A 6855-nucleotide genomic window follows, 5' to 3' on the forward strand; every position below is an offset into this window, starting at 1 on the left:
CCTGCTACGTGCAGGTGTTGTGTGAGGCACCAGGCATATGGGGGGAGATGGGTATGATGTCAGCCTTGCCCTTAAGGAGCTCTCGATCCTGGGAGACATGGTCATAGATTGAGTGGGGCAGGGGCTCGGACGTGGAATGTACAGTGTACAGAGGAGGTGCCGTGGAGGGGCAGGTCAGCCACACGGGAGGCCGGGGAGGCTTCTCAGAAGTGACACCTTCATAATGGAGCCCTGAGAGGTGACCTGAGGTTTGCCTATGGGCAAGTTGGACAGAAGATTCCAAGAAGAGAGAATAGCGTGTACAGTGGCATGAACATGGAGATTTTCCTAAAGTTTGGGCTAGCTGAATGTAAAATCCTAGGACAGAAGTCTCAGCAGACAGATACTGACAGGAAGTGAGGAGCAGGCCCTGAATGGGCTCACAAGCCTTGCGAAGTAGTGGGGTTCGATTATATAGATCACATGGGATCCTTCTGATGGAGCACATCAGAAGGGCGCCACTAACAATAATCGTAGTTATAATAATTATTATTCTGGTTTTTATAACCAAGTGTTTCTTATGTGTCAGGCACTTTTCTAAGGGATTTACCTGAGTTAATGTATTAATCTGTAAAACAACCCACTGTGGTAGGTGTTTTTATTCGCTCCCTTATAGATACAGAAACTGAGGCACAGGAAGACAGTAAGTGGCTGGTTTGAAGCCAGGCTGCCGACCTCGGGGTCCTAGGGTGCACATTGGCCCCTGCTTTTTGCTTGGTGCAAAGCAGTTGCACACAGTCTGCTAGGGTGACAGACTCACTACTCCTTCCCCTGATTCCATAATTACTGTCTCATCCTCACCTCTGGGACTTGGTTTTTACTTAGTGTTTTGGTATATACTGTTGTGAATGGGGAATAATGAGCTTTTCAAAAGTTCTGAGATCATGGAATGCAAGGTTTCTGTCCCTCAGATCCACCTTTCAAATAATTCACAGTCTTTCTGTCATTGGTGTTGCCTGGTTAATGTTGCTCCCCATTCCAAGTGTCAACCTTCATTCCTGAAGGGCTGCCTGGTGACAGCAGGAATGCTTCTGTGCTGATGGCCCTGTAGGGGCCAGATTTGCCCGGGGCTCAGGAGAGCTAATGGATGCTGGGGCTAATCTCTCCCAGGTAGATTAACATTGTCAAATCTCTACCTTAGACAGAAGGTCTTAACATCTTCATTTTCCAGATGAGGAAACTGAGGCTTAGAGAGGTGGAGACTCTTGCTCAAGATCATATAGCTAATAAATGGTAGAGCTGGAATATGAACCCAGTCTGATCAACTGTAAAACCCATGTGTCTTCCCCCAACACCATTCTAATCCAGTGACTTAATTATTATCATACCTGTTTTATAGAAGAGGAAACAGAGAGGTGAAGTCACTTACCTGAGGTCACACAGCAAGTACTTGGCAATAGGCTCAGCGCCTGTGGCTCAAGTGGCTAAGGCGCCAGCCACATACACCTAAGGTGGTAGGTTCGAATCCAGCCCTGGCCCTCCAAACAACAATGATGGCTGCAACCAAAAATAAAAAATAGCCAGGCGTTGTGGCGGGCGCCTGTGTCCCAGCTACTTGGGAGGTGGAGGCAGGAGACTTGCTTGACCCCAGGAGTTGGAGGTTGCTGTGAGCTGTGATGCCACAGCACTCTACCCAGGGGGATAGCTTGAGGCTCTGTCTCAAAAAATAAATAAATAAATAAATAAATAAAGTACTTGGCAATAGTGGGTTTGGAGCGCCCAGGTCTCTCTGACTCCAAAGGCTCCAGGACAACCTTTCATCTTGGTCAGCTGAGCCACTGTCCCCCAAGGAGGGCACAGGCCCTGAAATCAGGGAAACCTTTTATTCTCCAGCCCACCCCGATCCCTAACCAAGCACCCACATCCAGCTTTGTGGGTCTGGCACAAAGGATATCTTTGTGGAGACACAAGGAGGGATAGTCTGCCTTCTCTGCTCCTTTGTCCCAAGCTCTGGGGCCCAGACTTTGCAATACTAGAGAAAATACTGCATCAAAAATCAGAAGGCTGGACTCAGGACCCATAGCACAGTGGTTATGGTGCATACACCAAGGCTGGTGGTTTGAATCTGGCCTGGGCCAGCTAAACAATAATGACAACTGCAATAAAAAGTAGCCGGGTGTTGTGGTGGGCGCCTATAGTCCCAGCTACTTGGGAGGCTGAGGCAAGAGAATCACTTATAGGTTACTGTGAGCTGTGATGCCATGGTACTCTACCGAGGGCAACATAGTGAAACTGTTTAAAAACAAAAAATCAGAAGCCTGGGTCAAACCCATGTGCCCAACTCTCTTGATCTTGAGCAAGTCACTCATTTATAAAGTGGGGTGGTGAGGATGCTGGGAGGAGACTTTGAGACCTGCCCAGAGTTTTATGGCCTCATTGGGCTACATTCTGTGGTTTTCCTCACGCTCTGTGGCCTGGCCTCCGCCCTGGCCTCTGCCCCCAGGTTCTCAACAATTGCCATCAGATCTGAAGGCCATTTGCCAGGCTTCTCTGCAGACTCACAGGGGCTCCCCAAGATGGTTGGTCTGGCCTGTTGGACCACATTTCTCATAGCTTTCTGCCTGTCCCCGCCCCCCATACCTCTGTTACCCACCCTGCTTGGCCCAGAGTCTGAGGCTCCCACAGCAGGTTTCCCAGCTTCATCCTGGAGGGAAATTCCAGAGCAGACAACCCAGCTGCCTTTGTGACAAAAACCAGAAGTAAATAAAGGAATATTTACTGAGTATTTGTAATTTGCCAGGCACTTTCGGTATATAATCCTCCTCGAGCAACCCTGAGAATTTTATCCTGAGTTTATGTTTGATTGCAGCGGGTCCCAGAGGGCCCCCTGCCTAAGGGCATGCAGCTGGAGGGAGGGAAGCCAGGATTCCAGAGCTGGGCTGCCTTGCTCCTGGACACCGTCCCTCCCTTTTACTCTGCACACAGGGCTCTGAAGTGGGGCTGCTGCTCTGAGTGTAGGTCCTTCAATGAAGGCCCGTGTCTGAGGCTAGCTGGCAGTCCAGGAGGCCGAAGCCAGGACTGACATTTTGGGCTGGGCCGGCTGCCCTTCCTCCGGGTTGCTTGGGATTTTTCAATTAGTAGAAATTAAGACTCTGGGAATGGCTCTGCTACTTGTCCCCGCCTAGCAACCCTAAGCTACCCTTAGACACAGGTGGACCTGAAGGAGGCGCCTTGCTGGGCATGGCGAGGCCTCCGTATTCCGGTCAGGGCGCTGTTTGCAGCTGCCCAGGTGAATGGGGAAGCAACTCTGAGCTGGTGTGCCAAGTGTTGCTTCGGGGCTGGCTCCACCAACGACCAGCACGTTATCTTGGACAGGTCTCGTCACCTCATATAAAATGGGATCATATCCTCGCCTCACTGCCTCACAGACTCACTGCGGTGTCGGAGGTATAAACTAATCACCGCAAGCGATTTGTGAATGCGCTCAAAACCCTGGGCAGGACATGCTCCACGATTTGCAGAGCTCAGTACAAAACGGAAAGGTGGCTCCCCTTATTCACAAGTTATTGTGAATTTCAAGGTGCTGGTGACAGAGCGTTAAATCAAGAGCAGGCTCCGTGCGCGCTAACCGGACTACGGAGCTGAGGAGCAGCGGACTCCGGCGCTGAGGTCCGAGGCAGCACGTGTCCTTGGCCATTCTCAGCTCCCCGGCTGGGTCTTGCGGCCACAGCGGCGGATCCCGGAGCATTCGGCGGGCGCCGGCTCCATCTAGCGGCGTGGTGACGAACCGCACCCTCGGGTCACACCCTGGGTGGCCGCCGGGGCGCTTCGAAGTCACGTTCGCCGCTCCGGTTTTCTTCTTTCTCCAATAGGTCAACACATCCTTTACATTATCCTCCAGGGTCTCTAACACTGCTTTTTCTCTGTCATTAGTTCCTTGGGTCGCTCACTCCCCCTGTTTTTGGCGAGCCCCTCCTCGGGTCGTCCGGACGGCGGTGATGTTCACTGAGGTTCTCTCGTCCTCCCACCCCGGCCGCCGGCCCTGCCTCCAGCTCCCTTCCAGCCTCCAGCTCTTTCTACCTGACATCTCCACCTCCTCAGAGCCTTTGGCGGCTCTCTGCTACCTTCAGGGACAGCCCCTTTCCTAGGACTGGCATCTAAGGCCCTGACCTGGGAGCCCAGCCTGCCTGTTTCACCCTGCGGCTTCACCTTCCAGTCGTGGCACCGCCATATCCCCTCAAACCCCGTCCTCTCCTGCTGCTGCCCTTGTGGACGCTGTTCCCCCATTTGAGGTCTCCTCCTTCTCCTGTCTCTCTCCGTGTCCCACCTCTGACCCGAAGCCTCCCAGGACTATTCGACTCCTGAGGGATGCCCTCCCTTCATGCGAACAGAGGAGGTAGCCAGGTTAGAGGTGCACGCAGAGTGGGTTTGGGGATTGGATTCGCTGACCAGAGAAGCCTGTCCTCATCACTTCTGATGTTTCCTTGTCGATAAAATGTCACCAAAAAAAACTCACCATTTTTTTTGGTGACAATTAAATAAAATAATTTATCTTAGGCTGTCTGGCGTACTATTAGCACTGGATAAATGTTGCTATGATGATTATCATTATTATAGCTATTAATTACTAGCAGTGTGACCTTGGACCAGTGACTTCACCGTGTTGTGCTCACCTTGGCTGGAAAACCGGGAGATTATTTCCACTCCCATGCCAGCAGGTTACTGTGGTCCTAAACCGGGTGCTGTACAGAAGGTGCCAGCAGTAGGAGGCGCTCGCGAGGAGCCAGGCCCTCCCTTCATCCGGGGCTTTGGCTGCTTATCAGCTAGCTTCTCTCGCAGCCTCTTCTTGGCCATCCGGAATGATCTGATTTTGGTACAGTCAGTGTGTGTGTGTGTGTGAAGACACATATGTGCATCCTATTAGTCCTGTTTTTCTGGAAAGCCCTAATACACCAAATAAAATCAATGTGGTGTCCTCCACCCTGTGTTCCCTAAACTAAACTGGATCCTCTGAAGGACATCCCTTGGTTTTGTTGGGTGTATTCGACAGGGCTCTCCAGAGAAACAGAACTAATAGGATGCACATATGTGTCTTCACACACACGCACACGCACACGCACAGGTGCAGGTGCACACACACACACACACATTGATTTGCTTTTAGGAATTGCTTAATGTGTTTGTGGAGACTCTGAAGAGTCTAACATCAAAATGCAGGAAAGAGTCGTTGCAGACCCCAGAGTTCCAAGGCAGTTTGGAGGCAGAAATCTTCTTTTCTCTTGGGGATTCTGTCCTTTCTCTTAGGGCCTTCAACTGATCGGACAAGGCCCACCGCATTACCGAGATAATCTGCTGTGTTCAAATTCTACTGATTTCAATGTTAATCTCATCTTAAAAAAAACCTCCACACAAGTGTCTAGACTGGTGTTTAACAAAAAACTGCGTATCATGACCTCCTCAAGTTAGGACATAAAATTAACCACCCTGATGTCATGTGAGGCTTCATAAACTCCTTTATTTCATCCTCCTCTCCCTCCTGTACACATCCCTGCCTTCTTACCCTCTCCTTTTGCTTTCTTTCTTGACTCGTAGCCAATTTAGTGTCCTCTCTCACTCCTCTCCATGGAACCCACCATAATCTGTCTTTCCCCTGAGCACTGGCCTATTCTGCGAGGCCATGAGCAGTGATGGTTTTTGGCCTTCAGGACTGGGCAGGAAGTGGGGTTGGGGTTTAGGCGGGTGCAAGATTGCATCTCTTAGTTTCCGAACTTAGTTCACAAACTCCTTGACCCCCCTTTAGGCATAACCGAGGAGAACACCTGCAGAATATGGTCCACACTGGAAAGAAAGGTGAAACAGGATTGGGGTCCCCTGTTTCTTGCCTCCACTGTCTGGATAAGGAGCCCTGACTGTACTTTGGGATGGGAACACAAGGGGTGGGTTAGGTGAGTTCCTGAGGGGAATGTGGAGTGATGTGAGGTAGCTGGAAGAGCTGGGCTGGGAATGACCTGGCCAGAAGAAGTAAGGGTAAGACAGTGAGGCTTCTTAATGAAAGTGCCAAGTAGCAAGTTACCAAAAGTTCAACTCAAACTGCCTTAAATAATAAAAAGTAAATTTATTAATATTTGTTGATACATACAACCAACAATACTAGAAGTAATTGTAGCTTCAGATGAAGCTTGATCCAGTAGTTCAGTGACATCATTGAGGAGTTCATTTCTCTGCATCTGTTAGCCTTGACTTCTGTGATGTATGAGATCTGACAATTAAGTTCACAAACTCATCCTAGAAAAAGTGCTACATACCTTATTGCTAAATCACTATGGTCATCACTATGCACAGACACCAGTGCCTAGGCCACCCTTCAAAGCAATTTTGAAACTTTTTCTGGAATGGCCATCAAAGCTGTCATTGTATTATCCTTGATGTCCTGAAAGTAATCAAAATGTCTTCCTTTCAATATGTTTTTAACCTTCAGGTAAAGAATAAAGTCATTGGGGGGCCAGATCAGAGGAATAGGGAGGGTGTTATTTGTTTACTGGCTAAAAACTCCCTCACAGATAGTGCTGTGTGAACTGGTGCATTGTTGTGATGAAAGAGCTATGAGTTGTTGGTGAAAAGTTCAGGTCGGTTTCCTCTAACTTTTTCACACAACCTTCTCAGCACTTCCAAATAGTAACAGTTAGCCTGGTTAACTGTATGCCTAGTTGGTTCAAATTCATAGTGAACAATTCGTCTGATATCAAAAAAGCTTAGCACCAATGTTTTGATTTGGACTGACAGAACTTTTTTGGTTGTAGTGCATTGGCTGACTTCCATTGTGCTCTTTGATGCTTTGTTTCTTTTTTTTTTTTTTTTGAGACAGAGCCTCAAGCT

This window comes from Otolemur garnettii, unplaced genomic scaffold (assembly GCF_000181295.1).
Source record: "Otolemur garnettii isolate 467f Iridium unplaced genomic scaffold, OtoGar3 scaffold00003, whole genome shotgun sequence".
Lineage (NCBI taxonomy): Eukaryota > Metazoa > Chordata > Mammalia > Primates > Galagidae > Otolemur > Otolemur garnettii.